This window comes from Strongylocentrotus purpuratus, unplaced genomic scaffold, assembly GCF_000002235.5.
Source record: "Strongylocentrotus purpuratus isolate Spur 01 unplaced genomic scaffold, Spur_5.0 spur5_scaffold_19, whole genome shotgun sequence".
In the NCBI taxonomy this organism is placed as follows: domain Eukaryota; kingdom Metazoa; phylum Echinodermata; class Echinoidea; order Camarodonta; family Strongylocentrotidae; genus Strongylocentrotus; species Strongylocentrotus purpuratus.
Window position 1 is genome coordinate 2,724,017 of NW_022145604.1, and position 19,934 is coordinate 2,743,950.

At 38.1% G+C, this 19,934-nt stretch overlaps 1 protein-coding gene across 2 annotated transcripts in view; it reads left to right on the top strand.

The window, feature by feature from the left end:
- The window catches only part of LOC100888329 (vascular endothelial growth factor receptor 1), a 59,699-nt gene that overhangs the window by 6,798 nt on the left and 32,967 nt on the right, over positions 1 to 19,934 (top strand). The window lies entirely within an intron of this gene.

A 19,934-nucleotide genomic window follows, 5' to 3' on the forward strand; every position in this document is an offset into this window, starting at 1 on the left:
GATGAGATAACCACCTTTCAGTGACCAATCATGGAGATCTAATTCCTCCTGGCCAAACTAGTGCAATGGGGCTTAAAATAGCGGGTTATTTTGCAACTTCGGTCTGATGAAGGCCTATGTATGGAGATAGTAGGAGAGAGCTCAAGCAGAAAAAGAGGCGGAGAGGGTGTATAGGAGGATTATATGTAGAGAGTGGGAAGGAGGGAGAGAGAGAAAGAGAGGCAGAGAGAGAGAGAGAGAGAGGCAGAAAGAGAGCGAGAGAGAGAGAGAGAGAGAGATAGAGAGAGATGAGAGGACCTAGAGGTTGAAGTAAGGAGTATGATTAATTGATGACATAAAACATGTACCTATAGGTGGTACTTACTACTTATGCAATGTTCCTTTCTAACGTAAAGCACAGGAGTGGAAATCTATTTATCTTTATGGGGAAGTCATATTTCGGGTCACATGCTTTGGAACGGAAACCACCCTCAAACTAGTGGAATCCAGTCTTTAATGAATAATTCATCGGTTAACCGTGCTTTTGGAATGGATTTGTGGTAATGCTGTATAGGCCATAACTAAGGCTTGTTGTGAACATGAAATATGATTTGACAAACCTGTATGAAAACAAAACAAAACAAAAATCTATTTACATGTAGACTCTTAGTATTGACACTTTACCACAATTCCCTAACATTTCATTGAAAATCCACATGTATACGTACGTCAATGTTGTGATTATTTGCTGGTATATATATATATATTTAGAACTGATTGAAAATAAAGAATGCCATATTAAAGATAAACTTTAGTCAAGGTAATGCGATTGCATTGTGAAAGAAAAGGTGTGGAAAGGATCAGAAACAGTTGATCATGTAGCATGTAAGTATTGGTGTGCACTGCAAGGTTCTGGAGTCATCAAAATCATAATAAATTTGACCGAGTCTTGGTAAAGTAACAAGCACTCACATATAAAGCTATATATGGGACAACACACATGGTGTCGGGGCTGCGCATATTTTTTTCCTTGTCTTTCTATGCTCATTACTCAGCCAGTATACATTTTCTTCCAAAATTGTTTGGCACATGTCATTTATTTGTAATCTTGAACATTCAGTGTAAGTTTCGTTTGATTCTGTGAGAATTATTATTTTTTTTTTTTACCAGTACTGGAGTTTATCTTTAAGGTCAACACTATGTGTGGGATGAGAAAAAGAGTAAGGAGGTCAAGTCACTCAAGTGGATATTTAGCCGGAAAGAGGAAAGGACACAACTTCTTTATTTTTCAAGTTCAATCGATTTTCTTTATACACCGAACTTACATAAGCAAGTGGGTCTTTCATGGAAATAGGAAATAAATTAATTTAACAATAACATCATTCACGTTACACGAAATAAGCAGATAAATTGTAAAATGAAAGAAAAACACAAAGACAAAATCGTATCAAATCATATTTATTAACAAAAGTACATGTACAATGTATTTATCTTCTTCGACCAACGAATACACAGACTTGTTAGCGACATTAACTATTTTTTGATATATTGTTTCTTTTCGTTGTGTTTTGTTTATTAATAATGGACACAAATGAGTAATAAATAATTGGGTCGAAAGTGAATGTGATACACGAACGCGCGTTAAACTGTCAAGGGATAATAGATCTTTGATTTATGTAGGTCTGTCTGTACACTTTTGAAACGCTGGTTATTTCAAGGAGTTACCAGCACCTTGTAATAACTCCTTGGTTATTTATAGCAGGCCCCGCGGAACGTTTTTCAAACTATTTACGATTGCATTGTGAAAGAAATGATGTGGAATCGATCAGAAAAAAGTTTATCATGTATATTGATATGTTACATTACATTGTAAATTGACTTATATGACATATATGTTTCCAAACAGAATATTGATTTGTTACATTACATTGTAAAGTGATTATATGTTTATAAACATAATATTGATGTACATCAATGAAGTTTAATAAATACAATACAATACAATACATGTAGCATATACGTATTGGTGTGTACTGCAAGGTTCTGGTATCATCAAAATGATAAGGAATTTGGGCCAGTCTTGGTAAAAGTAACAAGCACTGTAGTCTGTACACAGAAAGAAATGTACATGTGACTACACACACAGGTGGTATAAAAATGTGGTCCTCATTTTTAAACTGTTACGTTATATTCAAAATATGAAAGCATTTGAAGAGCCATGCTTTTCAAGGAACATCTTTTCTCTGATGTTCTTCCACACTTGCATAAACAACAATGAAAACGCGTACAAATAATTTTCACCTCTCCCCAGAACTCAAACATATCTCAAATTTAAACGCGAGCCTGTGTATTTCATCGTTGTACTTGTTTATCTTTTTCAGTGTTAATTCTTTACCCTCTGAAAGAACAGGTACACTTCCTGAATCATGATACAGTGTACACATATAAAGTCATCAAACCGTTAATACTTACGTAATCGCTCCTATCTATTATCCGTGTGTATCGACCATTGTCATGGCAGACCGTTATTGATTCAAGGTCTCTAGACGTGTGTAATCGACAGAAAGCCTTTATTTAGATGACACACAGTCCCAGACATAATACAAACACATGTACATACGGTAGAAAAAATGCGGGTACGAGAGGACAATGGTGAAAATTATGGATACGTTCTATCACTATGAATATGACGGACAAAGAGAGAGGACAAAAATACAGTTCCTCATTCTACTCTCAACAATTGCTGTGGTAGACAAATGAACATTTCCTTCACTGCTATTATGTAAACATGTGTAGGACAGGTGAATATGCATGTGACACCTGTTTGACATAATATCCGTGAAGGGATGTTCCTTTGTCTACTACAGCAATTGTTGAGGGTAGAATGAGGAGCTGTATATTTTGTCCTCTTTCTTTGTCCGTCATGAACATAGTGTATATAAATAGAGGTATCCCTCTTGCAGCCAACATCAAATTCTGTAGAACTTTGCAGGAATTATGTATGTTATGTATGTCCTATTTGAGAAATTTAAACGTTAGCAGTGTCCTAATATTCAAATTATGCAAGGACACCCGTGAGTGACTGACTTTTTTTTGTTGGTAATAACATACATAAATTGAGCTGTAAAGGGCATTTGTCTACATCAATAACCCACTTCTTGTAATAGCCAAAATTAAACTGATCTTTGCGCAGTACAAAACATACGACCATTCGGTATAAGGGTCTGAAAATCAGACTGTATAATAAAAGGACCGCAATCCCTAAAGTCGATTCGACAACTAACGGTCGTTATTTTCCCACGAAAAGACATTTTAATGTCCTTTCCTTTTGAAGGAAGTTAGTATTCTTAGTAGGTCCACGGTATTTTCTTCCTTATGTACCTACATTTATAATATACATGTGCGTCACATACGTCTACATGTACGTACATTTCTGTGACGCCCCCTTAAAATACACCTTGACGTTCATACTGGTGGTCTGCATGTGCAGTGTACGCCTACGTATCGCGACACCATGACACTGGAGGGTTGTGGGGCGCGGCGCCACGAGAAAAACGACCTCACAGAACATAGACCAAGGTCTTCATGTTGATCTGCATTTTTTGGCGCCACATTATTTGGCACCACAACCTCATGCATGGACCTACGAGAAATGCGTAAAGGCTCTAAAGGTCCATGGTTTGTGTGATGCCTCGACCTTGTTGAGTGTAGACCAACATTTACGTATTGAGTATAACGAACATGCGATTTTTAAGGTCAGGTGCTTTAAGAAACGTAGGGTATAGAAGATTTAAAGAAAGACAAATAAGCAAAGTAAACTTTTAACGCTTGTTTTTTCTATGAGATGTATATATGCGATGCATAGTTCTAAATGTTTTATTACAGTTATGATATGAACTGAATTGAAAAGGTCATTGCAGCTACACTACTATACTAGCTGCATGACTATAATGAACCAATGTACTAATCGTTGACGACGATCCTTACAATACGAATGCAGTCAAGTACTTTGTTTGGCAAACACAAATAAGGAAATAATTCCAAACGTGTTGTAATCTTCTATTAATGACAGAACGTAAAGGTAAAACACGACAGTAATTGTTTCTCTTTGTTTGATGAACTTCTCAACTCGTATGTCGGTCGTCATGACTGTGTCTACTCTTTCTTACTTCATTACTGTCATGACTGCAGTAACTGTTAACAAAACCCGTTTCGTGTTATTCCCCCATTCCTCATGAAAACTTTAAACAATTTAAATTTTCCCTTATGTTATGTTTTAATATATCCGATCGAAGTTTTTTTTTCTTTTTCCTGTTATGCGTTTGGCTGCAGTAACGAGTTATTCCTCATGAAAACTTTGACCAATTTAAATTTACCAAAATGTGATCTTTTAATATATCCGATCAAAGTTCGTCGTGTTTTGACCGTTTCCTCAATTAGATTAAGGCACTGTGTTCTTCCAGTTCAAAGTCTGCTCTAAATTTATGTATTGTGATATTTTATTGATAGCTCATTCCAACTTCATGGGGTAAAAAAGCTCCTATACAGTGTACATGTAGCTATCATTTCGTTTATACAACAAACATGTAGTCATCATAGGGGATCTTTTGATTTGCTTCGTTGTAGTCCATTCGGTCAATTCGAGAATTTATTTCAATATAAAGGCAGCCGCCCGCATTTCGATCTGGCTGCGTTTGAAAGTACAATATGATTAGACAAGTATGAACATTTACAAATGTAAGTTTGTTCAAAATGAAGGGTTGTTACATGTAGGCGCCACCCAGTTCGAAAATACCCGATCGCATGCGAATCGCGTTGACGTCAGATCCGTCGCAATACTTGCACCGACTTGTAATCTTTTCTAATAGTAATATTGTATTCAATGCGATTATTTCGACCGTCAGTCTTTCTTCTTTTTTCTGCTTTTTTTTTGGAGGGGGTAGGTTTTCCCATAAAATAACCCATCCTAGAGCGAACTTCTTTGACTACATGCTATCATTGCAATTTAAAACTATTAATTCAGCTTATGTTAGCTGCCCTATACAGTTTATATAAGCCATACACCCGGAATACATTCGACTCAAATGCTCTTGTGGATATGCAAAGCCTCATTTAAAGTCCTAGGCCTACCGCCCTCGTTAACCATTCCTGTCCCTATATTTGACGATGTATTTAACCTTTCAAATGGTTCGGTATCTATCAGTTAATATGTCCCCATGGGCCATGGACTTTGTATTCGTCTTCATCCGTATTCAGATCTGGTAAATACTGCACACCGGTATCAAATGAATTGAGCGATAACCCAAGTAAATGAAGGGTAATTTGTGTCTCCGGTTAGGATATGGCGTTCACATTTATCGCAGCAAAACATCCCGGAGCACCACCTATCTATCAAGGTATCTTCTCCCAGCTCGTAGGTTTATTGCAACACATGTATCTCTGTTTTCTGCCACACTATACACTATACTCTGTCAGTGTCGCTCCACTCCATGTCTTAATGTTCCCCTCTTTGTAAGCTTTTGTTTTCTCTCTTGGTCTGGTGTACCTTCCTCTATTCCTTCTGATGAAATTTTCAAAAACTCATAAATTCCTCATTTTTGTACGATTTTATTTAAACTTTCACCGTTGTGCTTCACATTTTATCGCTTTCCTCTAGAGTAGTTTACTATCTACAGTATGTTGGCTTTCCCTTTAAGCCCTGCCATATGCAGAGTTTATATGTAATATATGTTAGGGTTCATATCTTTCCATGATATTCTTATTATTCTCCTGTACGCCCATTTTTTCAAATGATGTATTTTTTTTTCTTTTCCTCCCAATACTAGAAGCCCTAAATCACCTACAAACATGTAATTGTCCCTATATACGACCAAAGAGCTTCATGCATATGTACATTGTAGCTCCATTATGATATTACTTCCGATGCTTCCAGGAAATGGCAGTGTTCAGTCTTCCTATTTCCCATTTCTGTGCAAAATATAATTGTCAATATGAGAACGGACCAGCGTGCTCTCAGCCAGAGAGGGAACTTAACCAAGCGCTCGGCTCGGCAAACCCATTTCGTCAAATCACCAGATTTCCGGCCGGTTCCCATGGTATTTGGTTTGAATAAAGGGGGTGAATGAAACAAAAACAAAAAAGTTTATTAACCTACATGCATCATGTTACAGACAATCTGATAGTCTTGAGTCAAGCTCAAGTTTGCTTACATGTAAGTGATGGGTAAAATCTTGCAGAGAAAGTCAGTCTAATGTGCGTGTCGTGTTGAGCATGTTTCTATCGTCAGAGGCTAAAGGCCCACTGCACTACTTGTAGTTACTTGCGCCCTCTATATAACAAACAATGCCTAATCGGTGACCATTGGTCCCCCATGATCCTCTTTTTTTCTTATGTTAACTGAGAGCTGCGTTGATGAGATAACCACCTGTCCAGTGACCTTGCAGGGCGGTATAATCCCTCCTGTAAACTAGTACAGATAAGCTTAAAGGTATTATTGCAAGTACATGTACTGTATCATACTCAAAACAGTAAACATCATATTCGATTTCACTGAACATGATAAAATACAGTTTTTAAATACAATATCAAAGTTTAGAGTTATCTTGATATCATTTTTTGTTGTCACTAAACAAACTGCTGAAGTGCACTCGCGAGCAAAATTAATTTACATGAGGAATCCACATTTTATGTTTAACAAATTGTTTTCGAAGCATTTTTTTCTACGTAAATTAATATTCTCCGATGATGTGAACCAACCTGTTTTGCTGGTACCTTTCAGTGTTGTATAGTAGATTTCTGTAAATTAATCAACTATTTTATTATAGATGAAATTTCTGTTCTGAAGCCCCTTCTCGCAGAAGCCATTCTCAGACACTCGTCACAATATAAGTATGCTTCATGATTGTTTGTGTTACATAACTACTGACGTAAGAAACCACTTGAACATTGAAGCTCGATCAAACGTTCAGCGAGTGGAAATTGGAATGAGGTGAGATGTTGATTAATCCTTTAGAAAGGGAAGCAACCCTTTGCATGTCAACATGTGAATAATGTGTGCAATTGGGCTTTTACAGACGTGTATCAATAAATTATAATATAGTCTGGGACCGACCTTTAACGTCGCCATCCGAAAGACGCGATTCAGTTTCGAACCGGGGTCGCCTGAGCCAGTTTGTATAGGCGAAGACAGAGAGCTGACCAAGGGAGCGTGCCGCTTAACCTACTCACATCTTTCTCCATCACGTGTCACAAAGACATGGGGATATTGGAAATATTAAAATCCTTAGCTGCGTAAGAAATATAATAATATACAAGTAATACAGTGTACAAGAGAAATATTTGAAAAATGTAAATTCTTACGAAAAGTATATGTATAAAGGAAAACTATTCAAGTAATGTATGAACGTGTATGAGAAACATATTAATAATACCTTGGAGGAATTTATTCTTTGAAATGCTAGAGCGCCGTATGGCAGCCGTGCTAAAGCCAGGGTAATAATCGGGAGCGAAAGGAGGGTCAAATCTGACTGACATGAGCGCTATACAAGAACCCACCAGTATTATCATTTATTATTATTATTATATTAGTGACAAACAAAAATTATAATAATTACTAATGAATGTATGAAACGTAATTAAGAAATATTAGGTTAAAAAATAATGGAAATGTAAAGGTAATTTTTTTATGAATTAATGGAAACACTGAGGATATCTATATGAGATAATATATATTTTAAGAACAGGAAACGAATAAGGAAAAAACTAATGTGCGTGATGCATACATATTAATGCGAAACATAATTAAGTTTTATAGTTACAGCGAGAGCAACATGTTTGGAAAATGGTCGAGAGTGAAGGCTAATGTCGCCATGTCGGACATGTTCCCTTATAAATTTGTAATATAAAAACTATATTAATAATTCACGGGACATGTCGCTAGACAGGTCAACTTATTAATGACCGTATTATTATTGATAATAATGATGATGAGCGTGTCCATGTAATTACCTCCGGACCTCATCTCGGCAAGAGCGTGGGATTTTTAACACGTTTTTATTCTCAGTTTTCATCGTTAATGATGCATGGCAAATTACGACCCGAGATGGTTTAACACACTGCGTTATTTATAATTAGGAAGATGTTATTTGTGATGCTTTCTCTCTTTCGAGGAAACTGAAAGTTTACTAGTTCTGATGAATATGATGAGGGTGTTCTAAATTTAGCGTTTGTCATTAATGGGGCAGTGTTATCGAGGGTGGGGGGGGGGGGGGGGTAATTAAATGCGAATCAACAAGGCCACCTTTACGGTTGATGACGAGGAAGGGGTCTTCTCTTTTCTTCTTGCCCATTCAACCCCCTTTCCCTTTTCTCTTCTGTTTCCTCCACCTTGTTTTCGCAAATCTATAATATATAGGCCTATATGTATATATCGGACTGGGAAAAAAGTAGGTGTTTCGATGACACCCCCCCCCCCCCCCCCCAGTTTACTGGAGATGTTATCACGACTTGAGGAAAATTCCTTTCACGGTTTCTATCGTCGGTGTCTTAGTATAAACGAGATAAGGTTAACGGCATGACGTGCTCTCTATGAGGAATGATGGGAAGACATTAATGTGATATAATGAAAAATGAGACTGATAAACCGCTCTTTCATGATGTTGATGACAACGAAAAGTGATCCTCAATTCCTCATAGGTGTAATTTCTTAAAACATGTCGTCCTTACAGGTGTTTTGTTCATAGGCTTAGTACCGGCGTACGTGGGGTGGGGTGCGGCGGCCGGTGTATGTATAATAATAATAATAATGATAATGATAGTACATATCGTTGATGAAAAAATGTTTTTCTCTGTAAGAAAGTGTCTATTCAGCTGACTCGCTTCGCTTGATCAAACGACAGAAGTTCACCCGCGACAAAAAATAAACTGTGCTCGTACACCCTTTACTTGGCGGCTGAAGGGTCGTTCGTGCATAACTGGTAATTTCTATATAGATACTGTAGATATAAGCACAAAAAAACCCAAAAGGGTAAAAACGTAGATTGATTTTGTGATCTCACTGGATTTTAACAAAGTTAAAGCCGGTGGATCGACCTGAAATACGAAATGTCTTTGTATCTACATTATTCTGTTTTCGGTGTGGTTAACTTATAGTGTACCAATGTAGTAAGTAGCCTACATTGTACAAATCATCCATTTGTTACCAAGTCCAGCCGTCGAATGTGATAATCATGATAATGCTAAAGTGATCATGGTGAATTAAATCTGGTTCAGAAAAGCTAGGGATGTGAATTATAAATAGTGACTCCTCTAAGTCCCTAGCCAGTTAGCCATATGCCTGTAGACACGTTTTGTAGTTCAGACGAAATAATGTTAATGTCCAATAGTAGAGAGAATGGTTTTCTTCCTAGCGGAGCCCTGTGTGTCTGCAGAGAAGGTTTTTTGTCACGATTTACGATTGCTAGCTGGATGATTCATACGTGAACAACATCACTCCGCTGTTCAATGTTTCACCTTGGGACTACATTAAAACACTCAGAGCTCGATCATGTCATGGAGATAACTCCTTGATCATCCATCCACCATGTCGTCTTAGATTAGGGAAACCCTATGGAGAGGAGAATTCCAGCGCCCCATCACTCCCCCAACCCCCTACCTCTCCTACCCCGTCCTCATCTCGTTAAATAGATCAAGACAGAATTCCACCTCCTTGGTGAGATACTACGTTCGTGAAAGCACGTCCTCCGCACAGGCATGCTTGCTTAGGCCTACTCCATCACGTCGATTGATTGGAGATCTCTTGTAAAATTAAAACTGATGTTGAGTTTCGGCAATGGAATTTCACGTTTCCAGATAAACTGTCTTGCAAGTAGTCAGAATAGTAGATCACAATATTACATGTACGCAAGGGAAGATATTATTTAAAAAAACGACTTATTTAAAGATACGTAAAGCATCATGTACTCTTCTTGTGAAGATGCTGAAAACACTGCACATAATTGGCAAACATCTACTCTAGGGTGTTCCCTCCAGGAAAAGAAGCTTGCTGTAATAAAATAATAAACTCAAGGAATGAAGATTAATTCCCCTTATTCGTTATACCTAAAATTTTGAAATTTGTACTCATTTAAAAAAAGGAATTTTGTCATAATTAAAACGTAACGATTCAAATTTGTTTTATTACTTAAAACCCCCTTTCTGTGGGTCAGATCAGGGAGGGGGCAGATTCTCTCTCCTTCTTTCCTAGATGTGTGCACTGTGGTTTTAGATGAGAATAGTCTACGATGAATCGTAATTGATACTGGGAATGCGTCTATGACGGGCTGTACATGCCTTTATTATGTCAACTATTCGTTTGTCGAATGGCTTTATTGATTTGACCAGCCAGAAACGCTGAAAACTATACAACAATACAACTTCATAAAGTTCATAGTACATTAAAGTGTACATGTTAATATGCAACTATCCAACTAAACAATTCCGAATGGACGTTTACGTGTAGTTCCAATCAATCCTTAAGTTGTCCCCGTAACCCGTTATTATAATCTTGCACGATGAATAAACATTTTATAACATTTTATTTACCTGGGTATTATGAGAAGTAAATGTTTCTTTTGAATCTTTGTTATATCATATTAATTGTATTTGTTTAGTTTTTAACTAAATGTGGAAATAAACTACTGTATAACTATACAACTATGCTTGTATCGTTGTAGCTGTGTAAGTAATGGCATGTATGGCCCGCCATATTAATTATGCGTGAATTTATCATGCTTTGATGAAAGTCGGTCTTACCTGTTTAGCGAGAATACAGGTGATAGATGTAGATCATATTGACCTGGAAAAACAGAAAAGTTTCCGTTTTTTCCAACTATTCCAATGATTGCACCTGCTCTGATTTATGGGTAATTACCAGAGATTGAGACATGCTGCCTTGAATTATGTGGGTAATACCGTCCTGTATCACTCCACTATAATGACCCGTACGTGTGTAGAGAATTCCCTGATGTGACAATGGATGACCTATACAGTAAAGGCCAGTATAGGGGGATTCTGTGCAATGTCTCTTCCGTATGACTGACTCTATCCATTAATTTTCACCCACAAATTAGAAATTTCTTGAAATGAATAGCGAAAAGTGGTTCTTTGGTATTACAATCAGTAAGAAGAAGCAGGAGAAGAAGACGAAGAAGAAGCCGAAAAAGATGAAGAAGTAATGTAAATCATAATCTATTTTTCTCGTGAAACTAAGTTCAAGGAAAGTGATGTTTCAGAGACCGCGCATCAAACCAATAACCTCTTGTTTTTCAATATTCGGAGAAATATTACTAGCTAGCACTGCCGGCGTTTTCCATCTTCGTAATCTCTGACGACAGCAATTTCGATTCATTTTGCATCTAAGCTTTCCCTATAGGCCTGTACATTTAATATCCTCTGCAAACCTTCTTATTCGTCCGATTGACGTCATTGTCCGAGGAAAACTAATGAGTCACTTGTTACGTAATTGATATGGCAGCCGCTCGTTTGTACTGTATAACCCTGCCATAAGTCTGCGGTAAACTGGAATAATCGAGAAACGATTTGTATATCCATTAATATATGATGATCCTTTTACAGCAATTTTACGAGGAAGAGTAACAAAATTAGAAAATATAAAAGAGCAACGATATGTTTTGCAACTATATTGCTATATTGATGACGACATCAATGGTACTTTTATCAACCACTGAAATCTATTTCGTATAGGCCAATTTGCCCTCTAAAACACAAGAGTTTCCTATTTTTATTTGTATTATTTTATGTATTTGTCTTTTAGGATATGATGTAGTAGCACTCTCATTTGTGGTAATAAATGACGTTCTCGTCCATGATTGGTTTAGTTTGTTAGATTTATTGAAAACACTTCCTTAAAAATAGGCCTTGCTTCATCGCGTGAAGGATCTTGCTGGTTTAATAGAAGGTCCATGGTTCGAATCCCTGACTGGTTGGTGCCCATCTGTCGGATAGAGATATGGAAATTATAACTTACCGCTATGTATCATTTGATGCGGTTATGGTAATAAAAAGAAATACATATCAAAGTAAATGCGCTGGCCAACAACAAGAATAACAGGACATAAAACAGCAGCAACAACAACAACAACGACAACAACAACTTTAAAGATAAAGACCAGTAATGGTCATGCGATTGTATTGTGAAAGAAACGTTGTGGAATCGATCAGAAAAGGTTGATAATCTAGCGTATAGTTATGGGTGTGTACTGCAAGGTTCTGGAATCATCAAAATGATAATAAATTTGGCCCAGTCTTCGTAAAGTTACAAGCACTGTACACAGAAAGATGTATATGGGACTATACGCACACGTGCGCGACGCGTGCGTTTATCTCTCACACACCAATAGATAAACTAATTTACCAAATATATCAATTAGAAGGCGGTTTCCCGGCAAAATTTGTATCATCATAAGTTAGTCAAAACATATTCTTTCACATGATTGGTAATAAGAGCTTCCATTTCATTTTTTAAAATTGGGGCGTTTCCAATACTAGTCTTTACCTTTAATCACCGCAAGAGTATGTCAGCAATTCTTAATCACGATATATACGGGCACGAGAATACATGTATCTACAGCTCTCATTTCCCAATAAAAAAACCAGACAATTTCCTCCCGCACCTTTCAAGATCATATGATGAAACTATTGATCTTCAAACCTGCATGTTTTTTTCTAGCCGAATTTAATATGACGTCATCAAACATTGAAAATGTGTGAGATATAATGTACTGTACCTTGACCGCTACATTTCGCCAATATGAGCTTATTGAGCTGCAAGTTGTAGCGCCATATGTTGGTGGGTGCATACAAATTTAAGATGACGTTATGGGAAAACGACAATGAAAAAAAATGCTCATAAATTATTTTCATCTGAACCAAAACTCAACCTCAATGTTATGAACCTGTGATGTCATTATACTATCATACAAACCTGTACAGTTTACCTAGTACATAATCATGCTTATTACGCCATTTGAATACTTTTGTTTTTCATTACATAAATGCAGACGATGAAGTTGTTTTATCAAAACTCAAAACTCAACTGCAGCTTTAGCAGCCCCGCTTTATCCTCACTAGAAAAAATATTATGACTGACCGCAACTACACCTCCAGTGTATATTCTTTTGCGGAATATTTTTTTTCTTTTTAGAATTGAAGTTGACGTCACGGGAAAGCAAAAACAAAAAAGCTCACAAAACTAATGTTTGATCTTCAGTAGAACATAATCTTCTCTTTTAATGACATGATATTAGACTTTTACAGTTTCGCTTAGTTTGTCATCTGAAAGATGAATAGCTTTTCATGCCTCATCTCTCTTTCCGTATATTGCCCTTCCCTCCCTGTCTCTCCCTCTCTTTCCCTCCATCATCCCCCACAGACACGCTATCCCTCTATTAAAAAAAATGGAAACAAATATGATCATTGATTGTTTTCTTCTTGAGTTCATTATTATCTATTTTAATACCTTGTATGGCAAAGTATAAGGCCTCCATGCGGGGGTCATATGACATGCCGAGGTTTCTGTCTGAAAGTACCGATGCTGACATGATGTGCAAGATGTTAATGGATCCCGAGTACATGTTTTTTTAAATTGAACTGAAGGGCCCTTTCATATTAAAGGTTGAACTCACAGTTGTGATATAATAAACTAATGTGATTCGAAGGGGCTATCCGTGTCATGTTTATGAAGGCAATGCATATTTCATGAGTCGAAAATTGTGTATTTAGACTTCGCGTTTGAACCCATAATCATGCGTTCTGGTAATGGAATTCCATTTCGATTGGACGGGTCGAAGAAAATCCGAACGAGTGACCGGACTCTTCTTGAGAGAGAGAGAGAGAGAGAGAGAGAGAGAGAGAGAAAAGAGAGAGATAGAGCGAGAGGGGAGTGGTTCAATTTAATCTCTGCTTATTTTTCTTTACCTGGCCTGTCCAATGCAAGTATTCAGAATGACTTTTCGACATTTTCACTGATTTCAGGATGTAACGACTGTCTCATTAAAACATACTAATCATCACGAAGCCCCTTTATCATGATTGCTTTCTACGATTTATTTCTTCTTTTTTGTTGGACTGTAAGGTAGCCGTCAAGAAGCAAATTTAAAAGATAATATAACCAATTTGTTTGTACCACGTATCGAAACTCTGAAGATTAATTTTGATGATATGTTACGTTTATGTTGTCTCAGAAAGTTTACATATTATATTTTTGAAACTTTCTTTTTCAAAGTAGTCGATTGAAAACCAATTAATTAGTACTTTTATGGATTTATTGATATGATTACGATCATGCAGGGCAATTCCCCAATCTCCATTTCATACAAAAAGTATCAAAATTCGAAGAGATCAGTAATGCTATAGACATACAGTATGTCACAATACATGAAAGTAATACATGGGAAATAACATGAAGCAGAGGGGATGTAGGTCTAAACCACCCCCAATTATCTTCTTGTGCTTGTGACGGATGAGTCTTACATTAACCTAGTTTACAATATTCATGTTTTGTTATTTTGTTGCTTACAAAGATACAAAAGAAAAATTATTTCTTCAGAAGTTAATAATAATAATAAATTTTATTTACCCAGGGTAGCCACTTCAGTTATGAAACTGTTCTTCCAGCGGGCCCTGCATAACATAATATGTTATTACTACCCTTCTCCAATCTAATATGCTGAGCGCCTAGCTAGAAGGCAGAAGGTCCCATTGTTATAAGTCTTTGGTATGACTCGGCCGGGGTTCGAACCCACGACCTCCCGTTCATGAGGCGGGCGCTCTAACGACTGAGCCACCATGCCCGTTCAGAGCTGTTATTGTCATAACGAAGAAATTTTACAGTCAAATCATACAATTACATCTGGTGTGAAAGCCATACACTTGAGACATTTCGGCAAAAAAAAGTAAATCATGGATGATGTGCACGTCTTGTAAACACATTGACATACCTAGAGGGAGTTTCTAACGATTTTCCTTCTACATATTTAGAGATCAACGGCACGTTCTGCATAATGATAGTCGTGCAGCAATTCAGATTTTATTTTCTTCTTCTGCCTCATGCAACCTCAAGCTTTTCTTAATTGTGTACTTGTAAATATTTATATTTCTGTTCGTCTTTTCAAAACAACTATCGATGAAGAGAGCGTGTTAACGGAAATTAATATTTCTTCTGGGCAATCCCCTGGATTGGTTATCTGTGTTATGGTGCACCATAGTAACTCCATGGATGCACTTAACCTTTCTTATTGTTTGACGGTCTGGTCTTGGACATGTACCCCTTCCATACACCTTCCCATACACCCTCACACACACACCCTCACGCACACATCCTCCCACACACACCCTCACATACACTCTCCTATACAAACATTCTCACATCAGGGCCTTTGTGGGGCACCTGATTGTGGGGTATTTCTGTGCGTTCCAGATATACCTTGTGGTCCCCTACTAGTGGGGTATGTACAACCTGGCGATAACAACCCGGCGGTGTGCTTACGATGTTACCATAAAAAAGTGTGCAAGTTTTAGCACACGCTCACAAAAAGTCATTTATGGGGTACCACTTCTAATGCCCCGCAGGGCATAGGACACCGAATATACAGTCATTTGAAAGACTTTACTCTGTGGGGTCCTGAAATAATACCCCACAAAGTAAAAATGCCTCACAAGGGGTATGTGAAGCGCACATAAAACCCCACAAGAATGCTGAGGTGAGAGCACCCTCCCATACAAACACACACACTCACACACATCCTCACACACACCCTTAAATACACCCTCCCAGACACCCTCACACACACACACACACACACCCTCCCACACACCCTCACACACACACCCTCACACCCTCCCACACACCCTCACACACACACACACACATACACCCTCACGCATACCCTCAAATACACCCTCACATACATCCTCACATGCACACCCTCAAAGACACTCACTCACACACCCTCACACCCACCCTCAAATACACCCTCACACGCACACCCTCACGCACACATCCTCCCACACACACCCTCACATACACTCTCCTATACACCCTCCCATACAAACACACACACTCACACACATCCTCACACACACCCTTAAATACACCCTCCCAGACACCCTCACACACACACCCTAACACCCACACCCTCACACCCTCCCACACACACACACACACGCATACACCCTCACGCATACCCTCAAATACACCCTCACATACATCCTCACATGCACACCCTCAAAGACACTCACTCACACACCCTCACACCCACCCTCAAATACACCCTCACACGCACACCCACAAATTCACCCTCACACACACCCTCCCATACCCTTCCATTTACCCATCCATTGGCCTACATGTATACATATGTAAAATACGTACGCGTACATTCCATATAGGCCTGCAAAATTACGAAAATGCATTAATACATTAATAGATTGATAAATATAAATTAATGAATACATGTACGTAAAAGAATAGGCCTTAATAATAATAAAATACCTTTTCTAAATATTTGCTGTAAATCCAGGGCGCTGGTAAATCGGCCGCATGAAAAGCAAAGTAACAGAAGCCTAGCACCATCGACCAGCTTTTCTCCCAAGAGAGGGAGCGGTAATGAGGACATCTCGTTCCCGGGGGGGGGGGGGGGATGGAGAGCTGAATCCGTTTACTCTTTGCATCAACCTCGTTTCCCGCTTTCTCCTAAATTCCCTTTAATTCCATTCTCTCCCGATGAGATCAGTTACGTGATTGTCCTCATTCCATCCTTCATGGCTGTCCACCTACGAGTCGAAAGGACCGTTGTCGTACCAGTGAGGACCGTGTTCATATCGCTTAGGACCGTGCCTTTTCACCAACTACATGAACATGTGAGACATAATACATCTAGAGGCTTATTTTCACGATTAGTCTCATGCGTTCTTTTAATAATCTCTGCTCCGACCCTCTTTATTGATATATTTCAAATTTTGGATGCACATTATTTTTTAATCATTTTGTTGATGTTATATTGATTTATGATCCATCGAGGGTGCTTTCGTGAGGGTGGGGGGGGGGGGGGTGGTCAGCTATTTTGTCAACTCTTATCCAGAAATCAACGTAGGGTAATTTAAAAAACATGTACGTCACCTTTTTGAACTGTGCGAAACCCGCATCAGTAACAATACTGATCTTTCTGCACACTGGAATTATTATTACCACATTAATTGCCAAGCACATATTTACACCTGGGTTGAGAGTGGCAAATATAACGTACTATCAAAGGACGTGAGTGTCGGGCTCGGATTAGATCCTTTAACCTTTGGACAGACAGTCAAGTATGATGAACCACTATACTACGACAACACTATTGGTCATAATGTAGGCATACCGATCGCCCGTGGATAAACAATGTGGGCCTGTATCATTCCTATTGATCCAAGCACTGGGAAAAAGAAATATATGAAACAATATATGCTTTTATTTTTTGATAAACATGATGTTGTTGATTTATACTTTGTAACAGAATTTAGGCTCGCCTCTACGCAATGTGTGCACATTCTCCATTCAGTATTGGGTGGGAAAAAGATTATGCCTTGATGAATATAATAGTCTCCGATTGATTTTCAGTCGATTTGTGAAGTTGCCATGACACTAAGGTACCGGTTCACAGGTTCAGTCAGAAATCTCACGTAGAGGTCATGACCCGAATCGAAGGTCATGCATCAAGACTGAAAGTCAGCGTTCATTGCCAACAACCTCCCCATAAACAACGCGATTACCAGAAGAGCAGTGTTTTTCTAGTCAGGGCTACATTTCATGCCTGCAGTGATCTGTGCTATACATACTGGAGCGATCCACCCCATGACTTTGTATCACTTCCCCTCCTAACCCCCCCCCCCTTCACCCCGTCTTCCCCCGCCCCTACGGTTTAATAGAGTGTGTTGGGGGACAGGTTAAATGAACCCTCGGTTTAGCAAATTAGATATGATGAATACCATCTGTAAAAAAAAATTAAATGGAATATTTGGAAAGGTTTCCTTATAATTACCCCTTCGGCAGTATACATGAATGTACATGTATGTTTGGGAACATTTGGAATCAGGCCTATGTAGACTAACATCCATCATTTTTTTATTGACATTACGCGGATAGCCCATTCTAAGTCCTATTCAAAATCTTATAGAATCGTTAGAAATGCATATGATAATGTACTTAGGATGTACGAAAGATATTGCAGCAACAACAAAAACAGCAGCAAAACACTGTATTTTTAATGTGGATAATAGACTTACAATATGAAACAGAACAAAACATTGTATTCATGTCACGAGTTGTAATGTATCGATGCCAAAATCCGTATTCTGTGGCAGATTTATCGGAAATGAACTACTGTTACCGAGGGCAAGGTAGCCGGAAAACGAAAGGATTGACGTCATCATGTCGTGTCTCATAACATTAAAGCAGTCCATCGAACTCTCAAATGGTTAAATCTAAAAAGTCATGCTTGGAACCGTTATGTATACTATATGTTTGATATGTTTACATTTCTTATATAGGCCAGAGATCAATGTGATTGCAGATAAATGATAATAAGAACAAATACAAATAAATGATAAAAACAAAATTCCTTTGGCTAGTTTGATGTTCTTGTCGAAATAATTAATGTCACCAAACTGCCAAAGGCAAATTTGATGACGATACCAAATCTGCCAATGGGACCGTCACTCAACTTTTCACCCTCGAAACCTGAACATTGGTGGTCATACTATCTCTCCATCAAGTTGAGCTAGGAATTTGGGAGTCGTCTTTGACCATCTGTTCAATATGGAAAAGCAGGTTTCATCCATTTGCAGAAGTGCAAACTTCCACCTTCGGAATGTCAGGAGAATCCGTAAATACATGTCGAAGCAGACTACAGAACAGATCATCCATGCCTTGGTAACTTCCAGATTGGACTGCTGTAACGCCCTCCTGGTCGGTGTCCCTTCCTCAGCCATTTCTCGTTTGCAGCGAGTACACAACAACGCAGCCCGTGTTCTTACTAAGGCAGGGAAGTATGCGAGAATAAGTCATATCCTTCGTCAATTGCACTGGCTACCGGTACAGAAGAGATTCGTCTGACTACCTTCAAGATTCTGCATGGTCAGGCCCCCCAGTACCTCTCTGAGATGGTATCAGTAACGCAGTCAGTGAGGTCACTGAGGTCTTCAGAGGCTACGAGACTAGTCGTGCCAATGACAAGAACTGTTACCTATGGAGACAGGTCCTTCGCAAAAACTGCACCCGTCCTCTGGAACTCTCTTCCTTCTCATCTTAGACAATTAGATTCCACAGAACAATTTAAATCCCAGTTGAAAACGTTTTTATTTATCTGATGTTTAAGTTTGATTACCTAAAGAACTATATTATGTTGAATTGTATTATATATTTATATCTGTTTATCCAATACTTGCATTTCTGTATATATATAAGATTTGAATTCCTATTTATCTAAGATTTAAGTTTAATTACGTGTAGAAATAATATCTGTTGAACTGTTTTGTGTAATCTGCATCATTTTTGTCTGTCGCGCCTTGATCGGAAGTTCCGGATATGTGCGCGTTATAAATTTATATTATTATTATTATTATTATTATTACTACCGTCACATGGTATTGGCCAATCAAGATTCAAGTTTTAATGAGTCTCAAGCGATCGCTTATGAGTGATTGGCGATTAGTCGTGAACTTGTGCAAAGAGGTCTCATAGCAGTTAATCTAGAGTTCTCGCAGTAAACCCGCATTTTGAAACAAAACTGTCTAAAATGTCATTATGCTATACGTTACAGTTTTTGATGATAATATAGATACTTCACATACAATATGACGCTGCCATTTTGTTTTGTTCTTGTTTAATTCTAGTCCAGAAGGAGAATGTGTTTGTTATA